The 23062-nt window shown below is 44.8% G+C and overlaps 1 long non-coding RNA gene and 2 other non-coding genes across 3 annotated transcripts; all 3 read right to left on the reverse strand.

The window, feature by feature from the left end:
• Positions 1 to 6761: 6761 nt before the first annotated feature.
• On the reverse strand, positions 6762 to 6833 carry TRNAQ-CUG (transfer RNA glutamine (anticodon CUG)). Its single transcript has one exon. It is a non-coding gene; the product is annotated as a tRNA-Gln (tRNA).
• A 199-nt stretch (positions 6834 to 7032) lies between these two features.
• TRNAM-CAU (transfer RNA methionine (anticodon CAU)) lies at positions 7033 to 7104 on the reverse strand. Its single transcript has one exon. It is a non-coding gene; the product is annotated as a tRNA-Met (tRNA).
• Positions 7094 to 22849, reverse strand: LOC143769264 (uncharacterized). The gene is made up of 3 exons (XR_013214315.1): positions 22507 to 22849; positions 18077 to 18151; positions 7094 to 7355 (listed from the first exon to the last, which is right to left on the reverse strand). It is a non-coding gene; the product is annotated as an uncharacterized LOC143769264 (long non-coding RNA).
• Positions 22850 to 23062: the final 213 nt, after the last annotated feature.

Raw genomic sequence — 23062 nt, forward strand, 5'->3', positions numbered from 1 at the left:
CTCTGTGAGCTCTTGTACAGTAGTACTGCCCCCTTATACAGTAGTAATGCCCCCTGTACAGTAGTAATGCCCCTCTGCGAGCCCTTGTACTGTAGTAATGCCCCCTTGTACAGTAGTTATGCCCCCTGTACAGTAGTAATGCCCCCTGTGAGCCCTTGTACAGTAGTAATGCCCTTGTGAGCCCATGTACAGTAGTAATGCCCCCCTGTAGAGTACAAATGCCCCCTGAAAGCCCCTATACAGTAGTAATGCCCCCTGTAAGCCTTTGTACAGTGGTAATGCTCTGTGTACAGTAGTAATGCTCCCCTGTAAACCCTTGTACAGTAGTAATGCCCCCTTTAAGCCCCTATACAGTAGTAATGCCCCTCTGTGAGCCTTTGTACAGTAGTAATGCCCCCTTGTACAGTAGTAATGCCCCCTGTACAGTAGTAATGTCCCCCTGTTAGCCCACATACAATAGTTATGCACCCCTGTACAGTAGTAATGCCCCCGTGAGCCCATGTACAGTAGTAATGCCCCCCTGTACAGTACTAATGCCCCCTGCAAGCCCCTATGCAGTAGTAATGCCCCCCTGTAAGTGCAGCGCCCCAGAGTCCTGGTCGTGCAGTATTGTCGCTCTTCCACCAGGGGGAGTGATGGTACGTCTGATTGTACTAAAAGAGTTCACCTGACCAGGTATCACAGTCACACACTACACTTCACACTCCAGCCACCAGGGGGAGCGAAAGGTTCTATCTATTAGGCCACTCCCCACACTCGGGTAAAACTGGGGTTCGTATAGGAAGTTAGTCAGAAAGCTGCCTGGCTGAGACCCAGAGAAAACCTGTCAGGCAGACAGGTAGAGAAGGAGGAACATCTGAGCTGAGCAAAGTATATTGTGGAGAAGTGAGAAACGAGATCACAGCACAAGGAGATAAACACCAGGAGGAGTCCTGCCTTAAGATCGGCAACATCCTTCTGAGGCGCGTAGCCGGTGGCCGGAACACCGAGGGAGTATTAGGCTCTACGCATTACTTCAAACAACGGCAGGACAATTAATTCCAAGTTGGCTGTCCAACCTTAAACCTAATGAAGACAACGGAGGCAAATTGTGGGAGAGGGGCGTCACTAGGGTCCCTATAAAATAGCTCCAGGCCTACCCCGTCATACAGGTCGTCCTATCCATACCATCTGGGGGACGGATAGAGAGAAACAGAAACATACATGACAGTTGTGAGGACTATCCCGTGGTGCTCAGCAGGGAGGTACTACAACACACAGGCGCTAGTAGGAAGGCTATTGATTTCCACCTGCAATGGGAACTCTGGATGTGCCTTCGGACCGACCGGACTCAGCCAGCCCTGTTAGCAGTGCTCTGGATTGTGGACGCTGAAGTCTACAGTAAAAGGTAAAGAGACTGCAACCTTTGTGTCCTCGTTATTCATCGCGCCTTACAACATCCACCATTACCACCTACTCATCAAGGGAAGCCCTGGGGACATACTTCACCTGTGGGAAGGTATGCCATCTAGCTGCCATTCCATCACCCCAGCGGACCCCTAGCAGCGTCGGTCATCCTGACCAAACACCACAGGTGGCGTCATGAACACTTGACAAACTTTCAACAACACCTTTAATTGGGCGCCCCTTAGCAGGGCCACGGACCGGGTCGGGCCACCGTGACATCCCCAGAACCGAGACAGAAGGGACCCGGTACCGAGTGCCCCACTGCCCTGCGCCTGGGGGCGATCCAACTTTGGCGTCACGAACAGGATCTACTTAAGCCTGAGAATCAATTCATGTGTGCCTTGGAACTGTGTCTGAATTGTGCTTGAACTGTGATTTATTGCAAGGACTGTGTATTGCTATTTGCCGCCAAAATTCCCGCCAAAACCGCCGCCATTACAGCGCCACGAGGAGTGCAAACGAAGAAGAAGGGCGTGGAGTTGTGGGCGTGAACAAACTGAGAAGCGTGAAAGACTATGGCCGCCCAGTCTAAATATTTCTGTACCTTGAGGACGTGTCCGTCAGCAGCCGAGATCCGCCTCCTGATTCTCAATGGCGGGGGGAGACAAAGAAAGCGAAACCGCCCACGAAGGAGAGAGCGGGAAAAGGACGAAGAAGAAAACCACGTGGAGAACGCCATGGCGAGCTGCCCAGGACCAGAGCGTGGGGTCGGAACAGAGTACTCCCCCAGCTACCCGGAAGGGCACCGTAACCGGGCCTCCATTGCTGATGCTGATTTCCTGCAGGCCGGAATGGAGTTGATTGACCAGCTCCTGCAGATGCGGGTAACCACCAGGGCCGTATACCGGACGACACCTGCGGAGGATTCCTCAACACCGCCACATCGCTACAGGAGCCGCTGCCAACCCCGTCGTGAACGCCGCCGCCAGCAGAGCCAGCCGACATCGAGGACACCGCTGCAGCAGGTAAGAACGCCGACCCTGCCCCGGAGACCGAAGGACTGCTGATAGGTCCCTCAGCAGCGCCACCTGCTGCCATGACTAAGACTAACTCTGAATTGACAAATCCTAATACTACCACCACTGTGTGCATTATTGCCGCTACTGAACTTGCTGCTACCAAAACTGACATTCGAATCCAGTCCCCTGGTGACCTGGCCGCACCTGAGACGAACCAATGACACTAATACCGCATCAGACGAGAGCACGGAACCGAAGCTTCCCCGGTCAGGAAGTGTTCGCTATCAACTGATGCCTTGCAACCTACTATGAGAATAAACCTCAGAAACCTGAAACTGTATATAGTTCTTTAAAACTGTTTGTTTTCCTGTTTTGCTACCTCAAACCCGTCTAGGGTTATTTCTCTTAAAGGGATCCCTTTGTTGACCCGGGATCCCTATTTTTTTATGTTTTTGCACAAGTTTCTACTTTTCTAACCAAAGGACTGCCGAATCATGGACGGTGAATGATTCACAAACTGTTGCTGTACATAGTTTGCACCTTCTTAAAGGTGCTCCCTACTGGTTTTACAAAAATAAGAGCTTTTTGAAGAGACTGTTCCTGATTACAGCGCGAAAGTTCTTGCTTTAAACAGACTTGCAAATTGATAGTTTGCACTACCTCAAAGAGACTTGGTTTGCTCTTAAAGGGGATGTTCATTTGTTGCACTTAGTCTAAAACGTGATAATGTTGCTTTAAGAAAGTTGAATAGTGATAATGTTTTACATAGAAATAGTATGTAGTTAGTTAGCTAGTAATAAGGAATGTTTAATGATGTACTTTGAAAACTGAGGACAAGAGAAAGTTGAAAGCTGAATTTCAATAAAGTGAACCCGTAGGGGTTAGCGAGTCCTCTAGAGAGTCATAGATAGATGGTTGGAATAAAGAAAAAGTTGATTTATACTTTAGCGTTATATAGTATACCTTTAGTGGGTACATGCCCTTAAAGGAAATGTTAAATTATTGTTCAGAGATAGCACTTAGCAGATAATAGATAGGATACCTGTATGGGTAATTGTATTTCATAGATAGATAGTAACTGTTTGCAAATTTGCCTTAGCACAATGTAAATATGTTTTTGTTTGTAACGTTCAAGTGTTCTCACTTCCCATAAAGGGAAGCACTGTTATATTTAATTGTTTACAGCATTTCAAAAATTTTGTATGTCTTTTGCTAACATGTATTGCTGTTCTTCTTTTCCCAGTCCGGGAGTACTGGATTTAACGTGGGGGGAGTGCAGCGCCCCAGAGTCCTGGTCGTGCAGTATTGTCGCTCTTCCACTAGGGGGAGTGATGGTACGTCTGATTGTACTAAAAGAGTTCACCTGACCAGGTATCAGTCACACACTACACTTCACACTCCGGCCACCAGGGGGAGCGAAAGGTTCTATCTATTAGGCCACTCCTCACATTCAGGTAAAACTGGGGGTCGGATAGGAAGTTAGTCAGAAAGCTGCCTGGGTGAGACCCAGAGAAGACCTGTCAGGCAGACAGGGAGAGAAGGAGGAACATCTGAGCTGCAGACAGAGGTCCCTGTCAGGGGTGGGATCCTGACAGAGACATAGCAAGAGATAGAACATTATGGAACTGCACCTGCACCTCATTGCGGCAGCATCCTAAGAAAGGACAAGAAGCGAAGTATATTGTGGAGAAGGGAGAAACGAGATCACAGCACAAGGAGATAAACACCAGGAGGAGTCCTGCCTTAAGATCGGCAACATCCTTCTGAGGCGAGTAGCCGGTGGCCGGAACACCGAGGGAGTAATAGGCTCTACGCATTACTTCAAACAACGGCAGGACAGTTAATTCCAAGTTGGCTGTCCAACCTTAAACCTAATGAAGACAACGGAGGCAAATTGTGGGAGAGGGGCGTCACTAGGGTCCCAATAAAATAGCTCCAGGCCTACCTCGTCATACGGGTCGTCCTATCCATACCATCTGGGGGATGGAGAGAGAGAAACAGAAACATACATGACAGTTGTGAGGACTATCCCGTGGTGCTCAGCAGGGAGGTACTACAACACACAGGCGCTAGTAGGAAGGCTACTGATTTCCACCTGCAAAGGGAACTCTGGATGTGCCTTCGGACTGGCCGGACTCAGCCAGCCCTGTGAACGGTACTCTGGACTGCGGATGCTGAAGTCTTCAGTAAAAGGTAAAGAGACTGCAACCTTTGTGTCCTCGTTATTCATCGCGCCTTACAACATCCACCATTACCACCTACTCATCAAGGGAAGCCCTGGGGACATACTTCACCTGTGGGAAGGTATACCATCTAGCTGCCATTCCATCACCCCAGCGGACCCCTAGCAGCGTCGGTCACTCTGACCGAACACCACAGGTGGCGTCACGAACACTTGACAAACTTTCAACTACACTTTTAATTGGGCGCCCCTTAGCAGGGCCACGGACCGGGTCGGGCCACCGTGACATCCCCAGAACCGAGACAGAAGGGACCCGGTACCGAGTGCCCCACTGCCCTGCGCCTGGGGGCGATCCATAAACCCTTGTACAGTAGTAATGCCTCCCTATACAGTAGTAATGCCCCTCTGTGAGCCTTTGTACAGTAGTAATGCCCCCTTGTGTTGTGAATTCCGCTCTTGGGCTCCCTCCGGTGGTTGTAAGTAGCACTTTTGTGAATTCTGCTCTTGGGCTCCCTCCTGTGGTTTTCAGTGGTATAGCTGCTTCTTGGATTTAGCATCAGCAGCTGCTCCCACTGATCGTCTTTCTGGCTCGGCTATTTTAGTCTGGCCTTATTCCTCAATCAATGCCAGTTGTCAATTGTTCCTGCTTGGAGCCACTGCTCTTTTGGATTTCCCTGACACTCTGTCCAGTTCAGCAAAGATAAGTCCTTTTGCAGTCCACTTGTTGTGGACTTTATTGTTCAGCACATTCTATGTTTTGCTCATTTGTCCAGCTTCTCAGTATGGATCTATTCAGCTAAGCTAAGCTCTGGGCTGCAGTTTTTGCCCTCCACACCTTTAGTCAGGTGTGGAGATTTTTGCATATCTCTGCGGTGGACTTTTTCTAGATTTTATTACTGACCGCACAGTGTTTCTTTCCTTACTATCTATCTAGCTAGAATTGGCCTCCTTTGCTAAATCTTGTTTCATACTACGTATGTCATTTCCTTCTCCTCTCACAGTCAATATTTGTGGGGGGCTGTCCTATCTTTTGGGGATTTTCTCTGAGGCAAGATAGCTTTCCTGTTTCTACCTTTAGGGGTAGCTAGTTCTCCGGCTGTGACGAGGTGTCCAGGGAGTGACAGGAACATCCCACGGCTACTGCTAGTGTTGTGTTAAGATCAGGAACTGCGGTCTGTATAGTTACCACCTGCCCAGAGCTAGTCGCATGTCGGCCCTAAATTACCAGTCCATAACACCCTTGTACACTAGTAATGCACCCCAGTACAGTAGTAATGCCCCCTGTACAGTAGTAATGCCCCCGTGAGCCCATATACAGTAGTAATGCACCCCAGTACAGTAGTACAGTAGTAATGCCCCTGTGAGCCCATATACAGTAGTAATGCCCCCTGTACAGTAGTAATGCCCCTCCATGAGCCGTTGTACAGTAGTAATGCCCTCTATACATTAGTAATGTCCCCCTGTGAGCCCCTGTACAGTAGTAATGTCACCCCTGTGAGCCCATATACAGTAGTAATGCCCCCTGTACAGTAGTAATGCCCCTCCATGAGCCGTTGTACAGTAGTAATGCCCTCTATACATTAGTAATGTCCCCCTGTGAGCCCCTGTACAGTAGTAATGTCACCCCTGTGAGCCCATATACAGTAGTAATGCCCCCGTGAGCCCATATACAATAGTAATGCCCCCTGTACAGTAGTAATGCCCCCGTGAGCCCATATACAGTAGTAATGCACCCCAGTACAGTAGTAATGCCCCCGTGAGCCCATATACAGTAGTAATGCCCCTCCGTGAGCCGTTGTACAGTAGTAATGCCCTCTATACATTAGTAATGTCCCCCTGTGAGCCCTTGTACAATAGTAATGTGATTTTTTGTTCTCCTATACAGAAATAGTCATACTCTGTTCCCTAGTATAGTCATATTTTTGTGCACCACCTCCATAATAATAGGGGCTTTGTGCCAATAGCAATGAAAGAAATGAAACTGGCAGACCTCTAGCTCGGATTTCTGAACGCTTGAAAAGTAGAGAGCACCACAGACCGATGGTGCCAGCAGTAGAGTGATGAAAAATATTATTTAAAAAAATCACCTCATACAAGAAAAATCGTTAGACACGAGAGAAACTTGCAGTGTTTTCATTGTTTATTATTTAATGTGAAAAAAATTAAAAATAATCAGGTTCCACCGAGATTTGAACTCGGATCGCTGGATTCAGAGTCCAGAGTGCTAACCATTACACCATGGAACCAGCTGAAAGCTAACAGGGGAATTAAAGACTGGTATGTTCTGGCCACACGGTGGCATAAGAACAGAGCACAGTATTGTAGTGAGGGAAAGACAATAATTAAAGGATTATATGCACTGACATTGAGACCTTAAAATCCACAAAATAATGTAATTTTTAACGTTACTTGAAATAATATTTATTTATTGAAAAAAATAAACATTAGCAGAGGATGGTTTCGATCCATCGACCTCTGGGTTATGGGCCCAGCACGCTTCCGCTGCGCCACTCTGCTTCTGGTTCTCTGGCAGCACAATCAGTCTCTTCTTATATCCCTGTGATCTACGTCAGCACAGGCAAACATGTGGGAAACTGTCCACATTGGCCTCACACTGTGTCTGAGCGGATGAATCCCGGGCACAGACGAATCTTGCAATGTCTTTCTCAGGATCAATAAATTCCTCCGCCGACAGACACGCTGTCTGTGATGTGCTACAGCTGAAAGACCGCACTCTGTAGCGTCACACTCGCTTCTCCCAGCATGCTCTTTTATTTGCATATTTGTGACAAAATATTTATTATTTGCCCATTACTTCCTATTTTTTAATTTTTATGAACACACCCATATACTGATGACAAAGTTTTTCCATAAGTCATAAAAGTCCCCACAACTTAAACATTTTTATATATGGACTATATATACTGGCCAGAAGTACCGCTGTTCCCCCTTCAGCAGTACATATAGTTACTGGCACATGACACTGAGGGGGCATTATAGCTTATATGTGGCTCTGAGGGGGCATTATTACTTATATGTGGCTCTGAGGGGGCATTATTACTTATATGTGGCTCTGAGGGGGCATTATTACTTATATGTGGCACTGAGGGGGCATTATAACTTATATGTGGCTCTGAGGGGGCATTATAACTTATATGTGGCTCTGAGGGGGCATTATAACTTATATGTGGCACTGAGGGGGCATTATGACTTGTATGTGGCACTGAGGGGGCATTATGACTTGTATGTGGCACTGAGGGGGCATTATGACTTGTATGTGGCACTGAGGGGGCATTATAACTTATACGTGGCACTGAGGGCGCATTATAACTTGTACGTGGCACTGAGGGGGCATTATAACTTATATGTGGCACTGAGGGGGCATTATGACTTGTATGTGGCACTGAGGGGGCATTATGACTTGTATGTGGCACTGAGGGGGCATTATAACTTATATGTGGCACTGAGGGGGCATTATAACTTATACGTGGCACTGAGGGCGCATTATAACTTGTACGTGGCACTGAGGGGGCATTATAACTTATATGTGGCACTGAGGGGGCATTATGACTTGTATGTGGCACTGAGGGGGCATTATGACTTGTATGTGGCACTGAGGGGGCATTATAACTTATATGTGGCACTGAGGGGGCATTATAACTTATACGTGGCACTGAGGGCGCATTATAACTTGTACGTGGCACTGAGGGGGCATTATAACTTATATGTGGCACTGAGGGGGCATTATAACTTGTACGTGGCACTGAGGGGGCATTATTACTAGTGATGGGTGAGCACTAAAATGCTCGGGTGCTCGTTGCTCGGGTTGAGCAATTTGGAATACTCGGGTACTCGACCCGAGCACCGAGCCCAATGTAAGTCTATGGGAAAACCGAGCATTTTTGCTGCGATCCCCCCAGGGGTCCTTTTAAGGTCAAAAAAAGTCATTAATTGATGGGAGCACTGCTCAAATGACACGGGAACATCATGGGGATCGCCCCTGGAAGCATTTCTGACTCCCAGGTCACTGCTTTGACCAATGTTGTCTTACGCCACTTTTTACAGGCGCACAATAAAACATACAAAAACAAAACCAAAATGGATTTTCCTAGGAAATATGTTAGGGAACATCCTTTCCAGGGTAATGATTTGTATATAAGGCAAAATATACAGGGCCGGACTGAGACAAAAAAGCAACCCTGCCACACAAACCCCACATACTATGTGCACACGTTGCAGATTTGCCTGTGGAATATCCTGTGCATCTCTTGGCAGAAGATGCAGGTAAAAATCCGTGCGGATTTTCATGCGTTTTTTCCATGCGGATTTGTATGCTTTTTTGTAAGCTAAATAAAGATCTACTATTTAATAAAAATAAAAAAAACTTGTGATGTCATTTCTTATCCAACCTCTTCATTTACATACTCCATTGAATAATTATGTTTACACACACAGATAGATGATAGATATTAGATAGACAGATATATATATAGATAGATAGATATATCTATAGATAGATAGCTTGATAGATCTATCTATAGATTATCTATCGATAGATATATCTGTCTATCGATTATCTTTCTATCTGTAGATATATCTATTTATCTATATATATCTATCTATAGATCTATCTATCTATCTATAGATACAGTTACATCCATATAAATTTGGACAGAGACAACATTTTTCTAATTTTGGTTATCGACATTACCACAATGAATTTTAAACTAAACAATTCAGATGTAGTTGGAAAAACTCCACTTCTCACTAATCACACATTAACAGTTCCCATCACCAGATCACACATATAACCAGCAGCCTTTGCTTTGGCCAAAAGATTTTTTAAGCCGCCACCATGACACGGTAGACTCTTTTGGTCTGGCCCTACTCTACTCTAACCTATTAAACATTTGTTAAAATATGCAATGCAATTTAGGTGTATTTTTAAATTTTTAAAATGACCAATAATATCACACACAAGGGACAAATACCACCGTACCATGACCAGACTCCATATTACCACCACATAGTGACCTATAATATCACATACAAAGAACAAATACCGCCACACCATGACCAGATCACATATTACCACCACATGGTGACCAATAATACCACATACAAAGAACAAATACCGCCACACCATGACCAGACCACATATTACCATAATATGGTGACCAATAATACCACATACAAGGAACAAATACCGCCACACCATGGCCGGACAACATATTACCACCATTTTGTGTTTGAATACTATAATACTGATCAGTAATAATAAAAAACCACAATACTAATATCACCATAAGTGCCATTATACACGGGAGATCTGTACTTAGTATGCAGTGTCATGATCTCCATGGCCAGAGAACTAGCATAAGCCTCAATAGGAACAAGCTCTTGGAAGATGTAACTGTACTGACCATGAACTAAACCTACCGCATCATCTAGAAGTAGCCAGGTAGCATGTCCTACTTTTTATCCCTATATGCCCAGCGCCGGCCGGAGAACTAAATAATGCTAGCAGAGGGAAATATAAGACCTGACTCACCTCTAGAGAAATGCCCAAAAAGGAGACAGAAGCCCCCCACATATATTGGCGGTGATATGAGATGAAACAACAAACGCAGCAGGAAAATAGTTTTAGCAAATTTGAGGTCCGCTTTCTAGATAGCAGAAGACAGAAAGCATACTTTCATGGTCAGTAGAAAACCCTAACAAAACACATCCAGAAATTACTTTAGGACTCTGGCATTAACTCATAATACCAGAGTGGCAATTCCTGATCAACAAGAGCTTTCCAGACACAGTAACGAAACTGCAGCTGTGAACTGGAACCAAAATACAAAAACAAAACATGGACGAATGTCCAACTTATCTAGTAGATGTCTGGGAGCAGGAACAAGCACAGAGAGGCTTCTGATAACATTGTTGACCGGCAAGCATCTAACAGAGAAGCCAGGTTATATAGCGACACCCAGATCTAATCAGAACAGGTGAACAGGGAAGATGATGTCACAAGTTCAATTCCACCAGTAGCCACCGGGGGAGCCCAGAATCCAAATTCACAACAGTACCCCCCCCTCAAGGAGGGGGCACCGAACCCTCACCAGAACCACCAGGGCGATCAGGATGGGCCCTATGAAAGGCACGAACCAGATCAGAGGCATGAACATCAGATGCAGTGACCCAAGAATTATCCTCCTGGCCGTATCCCTTCCACTTGACCAGATACTGGAGTCTCCGTCTGGAAACACGGGAGTCTAGGATTTTTTCCACAACGTACTCCAACTCACCCTCAACCAACACCGGAGCAGGAGGCTCAACGGAAGGCACAACCGGTGCCTCATACCTGCGCAATAACGACCGATGAAAAACGTTATTAATAGAAAAGGATGCAGGGAGGTCCAAACGGAAGGAAACAGGGTTAAGAATCTCCAATATTTTATACGGACCGATGAACCGAGGCTTAAACTTAGGAGATGAGACCCTCATAGGGACAAAACGAGAAGACAACCACACCAAATCTCCAACACAAAGCCGAGGACCAACACGACGGTGACGGTTGGCAAAAAGCTGAGTCTTCTCCTGGGACAACTTTAAATTGTCCATCACCTGCCCCCAGATATGATGCAATCTCTCCACCACCGCATCCACTCCAGGACAATCCGAGGATTCCATCTGACCGGAGGAAAATCGAGGGTGGAACCCCGAATTACAGAAAAACGGGGACACCAAAGTGGCAGAGCTGGCCCGATTATTGAGGGCGAACTCCGCCAATGGCAAAAAAGCAACCCAATCATCCTGGTCAGCAGACACAAAACACCTCAGATATGTCTCCAGGGTCTGATTAGTCCGCTCGGTCTGGCCATTAGTCTGAGGGTGAAAAGCAGACGAAAAAGACAAATCTATGCCCATCCTAGCACAGAATGCCCGCCAAAATCTAGACACAAATTGGGTTCCTCTGTCAGAAACGATATTCTCAGGAATACCATGCAAACGAACAACATTTTGAAAAAACAGGGGCACCAACTCGGAAGAAGAAGGCAATTTGGGCAGGGGAACCAAATGGACCATCTTAGAAAAACGGTCACACACCACCCAGATGACAGACATCTTCTGAGAAACAGGCAGATCTGAAATAAAATCCATCGAGATGTGTGTCCAAGGCCTCTTAGGAATAGGCAAGGGCAACAATAATCCACTAGCCCGAGAACAACAAGGCTTGGCCCGAGCACAAACGTCACAAGACTGCACAAAGCCTCGCACATCTCGTGACAGGGAAGGCCACCAGAAGGATCTTGCCACCAAATCCCTGGTACCAAAAATTCCAGGATGACCTGCCAATGCAGAAGAATGTACCTCAGAGATGACTCTACTGGTCCAATCATCAGGAACAAACAACCTATCAGGCGGACAACGATCCGGTCTATCCGCCTGAAACTCCTGCAAGGCCCGCCGCAGGTCTGGAGAAACGGCTGACAAGATAACTCCCTCCTTAAGAATACCTGTGGGGTCAGAGTTGCCGGGTGAATCAGGCTCAAAACTCCTAGAAAGGGCATCCGCCTTAACATTCTTAGAACCCGGTAGGTACGATACCACAAAATTAAACCGAGAGAAAAATAATGACCAGCGCGCCTGTCTAGGATTCAGGCGCCTGGCGGTCTCAAGATAGATCAAATTTTTGTGGTCAGTCAATACCACCACCTGATGTCTGGCCCCCTCGAGCCAATGGCGCCACTCCTCAAACGCCCACTTCATGGCCAAAAGCTCCCGATTCCCAACATCATAATTCCGCTCAGCGGGCGAAAATTTACGGGAAAAGAAGGCACAAGGCCTCATCACGGCGCAGTCAGAACTTTTCTGCGACAACACTGCCCCAGCCCCGATCTCAGAAGCGTCGACCTCAACCTGAAAAGGAAGAGTCACATCAGGCTGACGCAACACAGGGGCAGAAGAAAAACGGCGCTTAAGCTCCTGAAAGGCCTCCACAGCATCAGGGGACCAATTAGCAACATCAGCACCCTGTCTAGTCAAATCGGTCAATGGCTTAACGACATCCGAAAAACCAGAAATAAATCGACGATAAAAGTTGGCAAAGCCCAAAAATTTCTGAAGACTTTTAAGAGAAGAGGGCTGCGTCCAATCACAAATAGCTTGAACCTTGACAGGATCCATCGCAATGGAAGAGGGAGAAAAAATATATCCCAAAAAGGAAATTCTCTGAACCCCAAAAACGCACTTAGAACCCTTGACACACAGAGAATTAGACCGCAAAACCTGAAAAACCCTCTTAACTTGCCGGACATGAGAGTCCCAATCATCCGAAAAAATCAGAATATCATCCAGATACACTATCATAAATTTATCCAAAAAATCGCGGAAAATATCATGCATAAAGGACTGGAAGACTGAAGGGGCATTAGAAAGACCAAAAGGCATCACCAAATACTCAAAGTGGCCCTCGGGCGTATTAAATGCGGTTTTCCACTCATCCCCCTGCCTGATCCGCACCAAATTATACGCCCCACGGAGATCAATCTTAGAGAACCACTTGGCCCCCTTTATGCGAGCAAACAAATCAGTCAGCAACGGCAATGGGTATTGATATTTAACCGTGATTTTATTCAAAAGCCGATAATCAATACATGGTCTCAAAGAGCCGTCTTTTTTTAACACAAAGAAAAAACCGGCTCCTAAGGGAGATGACGATGGACGAATATGTCCCTTTTCCAAGGACTCCTTTATATATTCTCGCATAGCAGTATGTTCAGGCACAGACAGATTAAATAAACGACCCTTTGGGTATTTACTACCCGGAATTAAATCTATAGCACAATCGCACTCACGGTGCGGAGGTAGCGAACCCAGCTTGGGTTCTTCAAAGACGTCACGATAATCAGACAGGAACTCAGGAATTTCAGAGGGAATAGATGATGAAATGGACACCAAAGGTACGTCCCCATGAGTCCCCTTACATCCCCAGCTCAACACAGACATAGCTCTCCAGTCAAGGACTGGGTTGTGAGACTGCAGCCAAGGCAATCCTAGCACCAAATCATCATGTAGATTATACAGCACCAGAAAACGAATAGTCTCCTGGTGATCCGGATTAATACACATAGTCACTTGTGTCCAGTATTGTGGTTTATTATTAGCCAATGGGGTGGAGTCAATCCCCTTCAGAGGAATAAGAGTCTCCAAAGGCTCTAAATCATACCCACAACGATTGGCAAAGGACCAATCCATAAGACTCAAAGCGGCGCCAGAGTCGATATAGGCGTCCGTAGTAATAGATGACAAAGAGCAAATCAGGGTCACAGACAAAATAAATTTAGACTGTAAAGTGCCAATGGGAACGGATTTATCAAGCTTTTTAGTACGCTTAGAGCATGCTGATATAACATGAGTAGAATCCCCACAATAGAAACACAACCCATTTTTCCGTCTAAAATTCTGCCGCTCGCTTCTGGACAGAATTCTATCACACTGCATGTTTTCTGGCGTCTTCTCAGTGGACACCGCCAGATGGTGCACTGGTTTGCGCTCCCGCAGACGCCTATCGATCTGAATGGCCATTGTCATGGACTCATTCAGACTTGCAGGCACAGGGAACCCCACCATAACATCCTTAATGGCATCAGAAAGACCCTCTCTGAAAGTAGCCGCCAAGGCACACTCATTCCACTGAGTAAGCACAGACCATTTACGGAATCTTTGGCAGTAAATTTCAGCTTCATCTTGCCCCTGCGATAGGGACATCAAAGTTTTTTCTGCCTGAAGTTCCAAATGAGGTTCCTCATAAAGCAAGCCCAAGGCCAGAAAAAACGCATCCACATTGCGCAACGCAGGATCCCCTGGTGCCAATGCAAAAGCCCAATCTTGAGGGTCGCCGCGGAGCAAGGAAATCACAATCCCAACCTGCTGTGCAGGGTCTCCAGCAGAACGAGATTTCAGGGACAAAAATAACTTACAATTATTTCTAAAATTCTGAAAGCTAGATCTATTCCCTGAGAAGAATTCCGGCAAAGGAATTCTCGGCTCTGATACCGGAGCATGAACAACAAAATCTTGCAAACTTTGTACTTTCGTGGCGAGATTATTCAAACCTGCAGTTACACTCTGTAGATCCATTATAGACAGGTGAACATAGAGCCATTCAAAGATTAGAAGGAGAGAGAAAAAAAAGAAAGACTGCAGAATAGACAGACTGGCAAGTGATCCAATTAAGAGCACACTAACTACTAGAGAAAAAAAAAAAAAAAAAAAAATTTTCAGCAGACTTCTTATTTCTCTCCTTTCTCAGCCAAGGATTTTAACCCTTTAGTGGGCCGGTCAAACTGTCATGATCTCCATGGCCAGAGAACTAGCATAAGCCTCAATAGGAACAAGCTCTTGGAAGATGGTAACTGTACTGACCATGAACTAAACCTACCGCACAACTAGAAGTAGCCAGGTAGCATGTCCTACTTTTTATCCCTATATGCCCAGCGCCGGCCGGAGAACTAAATAATGCTAGCAGAGGGAAATATAAGACCTGACTCACCTCTAGAGAAATGCCCAAAAAGGAGACAGAAGCCCCCCACATATATTGGCGGTGATATGAGATGAAACAACAAACGCAGCAGGAAAATAGTTTTAGCAAATTTGAGGTCCGCTTTCTAGATAGCAGAAGACAGAAAGCATACTTTCATGGTCAGTAGAAAACCCTAACAAAACACATCCAGAAATTACTTTAGGACTCTGGCATTAACTCATAATACCAGAGTGGCAATTCCTGATCAACAAGAGCTTTCCAGACACAGTAACGAAACTGCAGCTGTGAACTGGAACCAAAATACAAAAACAAAACATGGACGAATGTCCAACTTATCTAGTAGATGTCTGGGAGCAGGAACAAGCACAGAGAGGCTTCTGATAACATTGTTGACCGGCAAGCAACTAACAGAGCAGCAAGGTTATATAGCGACACCCAGATCTAATCAGAACAGGTGAACAGGGAAGATGATGTCACAAGTTCAATTCCACCAGTAGCCACCGGGGGAGCCCAGAATCCAAATTCACAACAATGCAGTGTCAGTGTAAAGGTAATACAGTGATCACTGGTGACATTATACACAGGACCGCTGTATATAGTATACAGTGTATAGTGTCAGTGTATAGGTAAAGGAAATAAATATATCTTGGTACCATGTTAGCCAGTAGATAGAAAAATATTTACAATTGAGAGTCCTCAGTGGTTGATACCTTTTAATGGCTAACTGAAAAGATGGTAACAAATTGCAAGCTTTCGAGACTACACAGGTCTCTTCATCAGGCATAGACTAAAACAAATTCTGAAGAATCACATATTTATGCACAACATAGTATAGGGAAAAAAAAAAAAGGGAGAGGGGAAAAAAACCATGGATAAGCCAGGTGACATGAAGCAGAATTACAATGGGTGATAAACAGTTACGTCCATAAATATTGGGCCAATTCTTAGATAAGGATTGTTTTATTGTCCTTAGGATCTGGTTCTAGTCTGTGATTAGGGTCTGGTTCTCTTGTGATGACCCCACATGGTCTGATGGGCAAGTTCATTAGTTGATGTAAAAAGACATAAATCCGTGTGACACATTCATTCCTGCATTTATAGTGTCAAAGGTCGTCATCAGTTTATATTCCCAGACTCTCCTGTCTTTCTGCGATTTGAAGATACCTTTTAGTACAAGTAATTTCATGTCCATAATGTTATGATTTGGGAGACAGAAATGTATTGCCACAGGTAGATCCATTCTTTTTTCTCTTATTGTATGGCGATGAGAGTTCATCCTTGTTCTCAGTTTCTGCCCTGTCTCCCCTACATACAGACCCCCAGTTGGACATTTAGTACAAATAATTAGGTACACCACATTAGAAGTGACGCAGCTGAAAGTACCTGGTATCTTGTAGTCCTGATGTGAATTGGGGATCTTTATCTTGTCCGTGGTCATTATAAATGGACAGGTTTTACATTTTTTCTGGTTGCAAGGAAAGGTACCTGCAGCTGTTGGAGAGGACAGGGAGCTCTTGACAATGATGCTTTTTAGATTTGGGGGCTGCCTAAAACACAGTAGTGGGGGGTCTGGAAAAATTGCTTGTAGTCGGGCATCTTTTTGCAGTAAAGGTTGTAATTTCCGTGCAGCTCCCCTTAGCGCCTCCAGATTTGGATTGTAGGTAACTACTAGAGGTACCCGGTTATTTTCTTCTTTAGCTTTGTAATGTAGCAGGTGATTCCTTGATATTCTGGTGGCTCTTGTGATCTGATTTTCAATTGTTCTTGGATGGTAGCCCTGATTCAAAAAGGTCTTTCTGAGGCAACCAAGGTGTTCATCTCTATCCATTGGGTTGGAACATATACGATTGTATCTGATGGCTTGGCTGTAGACAATGGAGTTTTTTATGTGTTTTGGATGGAAACTGTCCCATTTAAGGTATGTTGGAGAGTCGATTGGCTTCTGATACAGGGATGTCTCTATTTTATTGTTCAGCAGCTTAATGATGGTGTCCAGAAAGTTCATTTCACTACAGGAGTAGTTGAGTGTCAAGTTGATGGTGGGGTGAAATTGATTAAACTGTTCATGGAACGTCTTTAGCTGTGGCTCAGACTCCGTCCAGATGATTAAAATGTCATCAATGTAGTGGTAGTACGCCAGAGGCCTGATGGGACATGAGGACAAAAAGTCGCTTTCAAGCTTGGCCATGAAAAGATTTGCATACTGTGGGGCCATTTTACTTCCCATTGCTGTGCCAGTCTCCTGTAGATAGATCTTCTTGTCAAACTCAAAGTAATTGTGGGTGAGGATGAATTTTATAAGTTTCACCACAGAATTTGCATCAGTCCTGTGTTTTCCAGGAAGAATTTGCAGGCATTTAATCCATCCTGGTGTGGGATATTGGAGTACAAAGATTCCACATCCATGGTGGCCAGGATGGTTCCTTCTGGTAGAGGACCTATTGCTGATAGTTTATTCAATAGGTCAGTTGTGTCCTGAATGAAGCTGGGTGTGTCCTTTACTTCAAATCGCAGAAAGACAGGAGAGTCTGGGAATATAAACTGATGACGACCTTTGACACTCTAAATGCAGGAATGAATGTGTCACACGGATTTATGTCTTTTTACATCAACTAATGAACTTGCCCATCAGACCATGTGGGGTCATCACAACAGAACCAGACCCTAATCACAGGACAATAAAACAATCCTTATCTAAGAATTGGCCCAATATTTATGGACGTAACTGTTTATCACCCATGGTAATTCTGCTTCATGTCACCTGTCTTATACTATGTTGTGCATAAATATGTGATTCTTCAGAATTTGTTTTAGTCTTTGCCTGATGAAGAGACGTATGTAGTCTCGAAAGCTTGCAATTTGTTACCATCTTTTCAGTTAGCCATTAAAAGGTATCAACCACTGAGGACTCTCAATTCTAAATATTAGTGTATAGGTAACACATGGACTCACCAGTGACACCTCTAGGTGAAGTCTTTCGTCTTCATCCAGCACAGATCGACGTCACTTCTTCCAGCCAGGACACATCTATGTAGGAAATAACACAGTTATCTAGAGCACCGCTTAAAGAACACATTACTTTTTTTTTCCCCAACTTCTACACTACACCAAACGAAGAAAAAAAGGCAACATAGTGTCACTCTGCACAGTGACAGGACCACCTCCCCATTTAAAACAGTATCCTCAAAAAATAAAATAAATACATCACTGCAGTAACAGTATCCCTTAATTAGCCCCTATGTTAATAATAGCCCTCATCCTGGCTATCGTGTGTCTCATTCCTGGCTCCAGCCATATGTTCTCCAATCCGGCCCTCATGAGTATCCATTCTGCCCCATATGGTGTCCCATGATCCTGCCCCATCTGTCCCATGATCCTGCCCATCTGTCGCATTATCCTGCCCCATCTGTCCCATTATCCTGCACCATCTGTCCCATGATCCTGCCCCATCTGTCCCATTATCCTGCACCATCTGTCCCATGATCCTGCCCCATCTGTCGCATGATCCTTCCCCATGAATCTGCACCATCTGTTTCCATCCTGCCCGATCTGTCTCCATCCCGCACCATGTCTCCAATCCTGCCCCCTGTGTCTCCAATCCTGCCCCCATATCTTTCATCCTGTCACCATGTTTCCATTCTGCCCCATGTCTCCAATCATGCCCCCTGTGTCTCCAATCCTGCCCCCATATCTTTCATCCTGTCACCATGTTTCCATTCTGCCCCATGTCTCCAATCATGCCCCCTGTGTCTCCAATCATGCCCCCTGTGTCTCCAATCATTCCCCCTGTGTCTCCAATCATGCCCCCTGTGTCTCCAATCATTCCCCATGTCTCCAATCCTGCCCTGTGTCTCCAATCCTGCCTCTTGTCTCCAATCATGCCCTGTGTCTCCAATCCTGCCCCGTGTCTCCAATCCTGCCCCGTGTCTCCAATCCTGCCCCGTGTTTCCAATCATGCTCGTGTCTCAAATCCTGCCTGAGTCTCCAATCCTGCCCTGTGTCTCCAAACATGCCCCATGGCTCCAATCCTGCCCCGTGTCTCCAATCCTGCCCCGTGTCTCCAATCATGCCCCGTGTCTCCAATCATGCCCCATGTCTCCATTCTGCCCTGTGTCTCCAATCATGCCCTGTGTCTCCAATCATGCCCCCTGTGTCTCCATTCAGCCCCATGTCTCCAATCATGCCCGTGACTCCATTATTCCCCCTGTCAATCATGCCCCGTGTCTCCAATCCTGCCCCCTGTGTTTCCAATCATGCCTCCATATCTTTCACCCTGCCCCGTCTCCATTCTGCCCCATCTCTATTCTGCACCCGAAGGATGGACACTTATCTCCACCCTGACAGCTTGCCGCTTTCAATAAAAAAAAAAAAAAATAAGAAAAAACCCTTTCCTCTTACCTTGCCGCACCCCTGCAGCGAGTGATCTTCCCTCCAGGCTGAATGAGCGCACTCGCCGGCGAATCATCTCGCTGCCAGCCTCCTATTAGCTGGCGACTTTAACTATTGCCATGCGGGGTCGGGCCCACACAGGAATAGAGTGTAACTGAACCCTGCGTCTCGGACGCAGGGTTCAGTTACAGCACCGGCAAAATCCTGCCGCTGGGGCCCGATCAGCAGAAGAGACGGTGCACGATGCGGCCCCCCTGCTGACTGCTGACCGGGCCCCATACGCCAGTGAGGGCAGTAATGCCCTGATGGCGGCCCTGATGTTTTGGGCCGGAATCATGGGGAAACAGCTGGTAGGGCCCTTTAAGGTTCCTGAAGGTGTGAAAATGACCTCTGCAAAGTATATAGTTTCTGACTGACAACTTTCTTCCATGGTATAAAAAGCAGAAACGTGCCTTCAGGAGCAAAATCATCTTCATGCATGACAATGCACCATCTCATGCGGCAAAGAATACCTCTGAGTCATTGGCTGCTATGGGCATAAAAGGAGATAAACTCATGGTGTGGCCACCATCTTCCCCTGACCTCAACCCTATAGAGAACCTTTGGAGTATCATCAAGCAAAAGATCTATGAGGGTGGGAGGCAGTTCACATCAAACAGCAGCTCTGGGGGCTATTCTGACTTCATGCAAAGAAATACAAGCAGAAACTCTCCAAAAACCCACAAGTTCAATGGATGCAAGAATTGTGAAGGTGACATCAAAGAAGGGTCCTATGTTAACATGTAACTTGGGTGACTTTTCTGCAACAGATGGTCAGCTATTGGATTCAAAGAATTATTTTTCAAAAGTAAGTTTAGTTTACTTAAATGTGGTCATGGGACTTTTTCTGTTTTTAATATTTTTTATTATATGGATAATAATATACAGTATTAGATAGTTCTTGTAGGCATTTTTTTCTATTTTATGTAATATACAGTTAGGTCCATATATATTTGGACAGAGACAACATTTTTCTAGTTTTGGTTATAGACAATACCACAATGAATTTTAAACAAAACAATTCAGATGCAGTTGAAGTTCAGACTTTCAGCTTTCATTTGAGGGTATCCACATTAAAATCGCATGAAGGGTTTAAGAGTTTCAGCTCCTTAACATGTGTCACCCTGTTTTTAAAAGGACCAAAAGTAATTGGACAGATTCAATAATTTTAAATAAAATGTTCATTTCTAGTACTTGGTTGAAAACCCTTTGTTGGCAATGACTGCCTGAAGTCTTGAACGCATGGACATCACCAGACGCTGTGTTTCCTCCTTTTTGATGCCCTGCCAGGTCTTCACTGCGGTGGTTTTCAGTTGCTGTTTGTTTGTGGGCCTTTCTGTCTGAAGTTTAGTCTTTAACAAGTGAAATGCATGCTCAATTTGGTTGAGATCAGGTGACTGACTTGGCCATTCAAGAATATTCCACTTCTTTGATTTAATTAACTCCTGGGTTGCTTTGGCTTCATGTTTTGGGTCATTGTCTATCTGTAGTATGAAACGACGACCAATCAGTTTGGCTGCATTTGGCTGGATCTGAGCACACAGTGTGGCTCTGAATACCTCAGAATTCATTCGGCTGCTTCTGTCCTGTGTCACATCATCAATAAACACTAGTGACCCAGTGCCACTGCCATCACACTGCCTCCACCGTGGTTTACAGATGATGTGGTATGCTTTGGATCATGAGCTGTACCACGCCTTCGCCATACATTTCTCTTTCCATCATTCTGGTAGAGGTTGATCTTGGTTTCATCTGTCCAAAAAATGTTCCTCCAGAACTGTGCTGGCTTTTTTAGATGTTTTTTAGCAAAGTCCAGTCTAGCCTTTTTATTCTTGATGCTTATGAGTGGCTTGCACCGTGCAGTGAACCCTCTGTAGTTACTTTCATGCAGTCTTCTCTTTATGGTAGATTTGGATATTGATACGCCTACCTCCTGGAGAGTGTTGTTCACTTGGTTGGATGTTGTGAAGGGGTTTCTCCTCACCATGGAGATTATTCTGCGATCATCCACCACTGTTGTCTTCCGTGGGCGCCCAGGTCTTTTTGCATTGATGAGTTCACCAGTGCTTTCTTTCCTTCTCAGGATGTACCAAACTGTAGATTTTGCCACTCCTAATATTGTAGCAATTTCTCGGATGGGTTTTTTCTGTTTTCGCAGCTTAAGGATGGCTTGTTTCACCTGCATGGAGAGCTCCTTTGACCGCATGTTTACTTCACAGCAAAACCTTCCAAATGCAAACACCACACCTCAAATCAACTCCAGGCCTTTTATCTGCTTAATTGAGAATGACATAACGAAGGGATTGCCCACACCTGTTCATGAAATAGCCTTGGAGTCAATTGTCCAATTACTTTTGGTCCCTTTAAAAACAGGGTCGCACATGTTAAGGAGCTGAAACTCTTAAACCCTTCATCCGATTTTAATGTGGATACCCTCAAATGAAAGCTGAAAGTCTGAACTTCAACTGCATCTGAATTGTTTTGTTTAAAATTCATTGTGGTAATGTCTATAACCAAAATTAGAAAAATGTTGTCTCTGTCCAAATATATATGGACCTAACTGTATATATATATATATATATATATATATATATATATATATATATATATATATATATATATATATATATATATATATATATATATATATAAGAAAAAAGGGAAACTGCACAGCAGACTTCCAGAGAAAAAGTGATGTTATTGCCCAAATGGTGTGGCGACGTTTCGGATACAATCCTTTCTCAAGCAATGAATATACTACAAGTACAGACATATATAGGTGCTCCTTTCATCAATTTGATATATCAATTATTCACAAATTATTAAAGAGTGTACAATATATACAAAATATATAATTAGTGCTTAGTGCATATACATGTGATTTTTTTATAAAACATCATAACAATAACACATATTAAATGTTGTGCACATTATAAATGAAAATACATAAATACCGTAGTTAAATGGTTCCAGGTGTCACATCCTAGTGGGAATCGCACTCACATGTTCCACTATCGCCGCATGCTGTGTCCTCAGCGTCCATATGATTCCACTGGGCATGTCTGTGATGTCAGACATTCCATGTGCCTGCACATGCGCACTGGCACCTGTGATGCTCAAATCGCCATTTTGGAAATGGTCAAATATGCAATCTATTCCCATAACTTTAAAATCAACAGATTCAATCATACAATTTATAAATCCGGAATATATATACAGCATTGGTTACATAGTAAGATTAGCAGCGTCACAAATGCATAACCATTACAATTTTTAATTTTTAAGTATTTTTTATGAACAAATACATAGCATAAACCATACCATAATAGGCAGGGTGTGAGTCCTAGAGATGCCACTAGGTGGGGGAAAATCCCAACAACTAAGTGGGGCATCCCATACCTTAATGGGGAAACGGAAAGGAGAGGAATAATATCCCCACCCTCCGCTTCCCACAGTGGCAACAAAACAAGGAACCAACTGCCCTATAAATATATATCATTTCTCCACATT

Source organism: Ranitomeya variabilis, chromosome 4 (genome assembly GCF_051348905.1).
Source record: "Ranitomeya variabilis isolate aRanVar5 chromosome 4, aRanVar5.hap1, whole genome shotgun sequence".
Taxonomy (NCBI): domain Eukaryota; kingdom Metazoa; phylum Chordata; class Amphibia; order Anura; family Dendrobatidae; genus Ranitomeya; species Ranitomeya variabilis.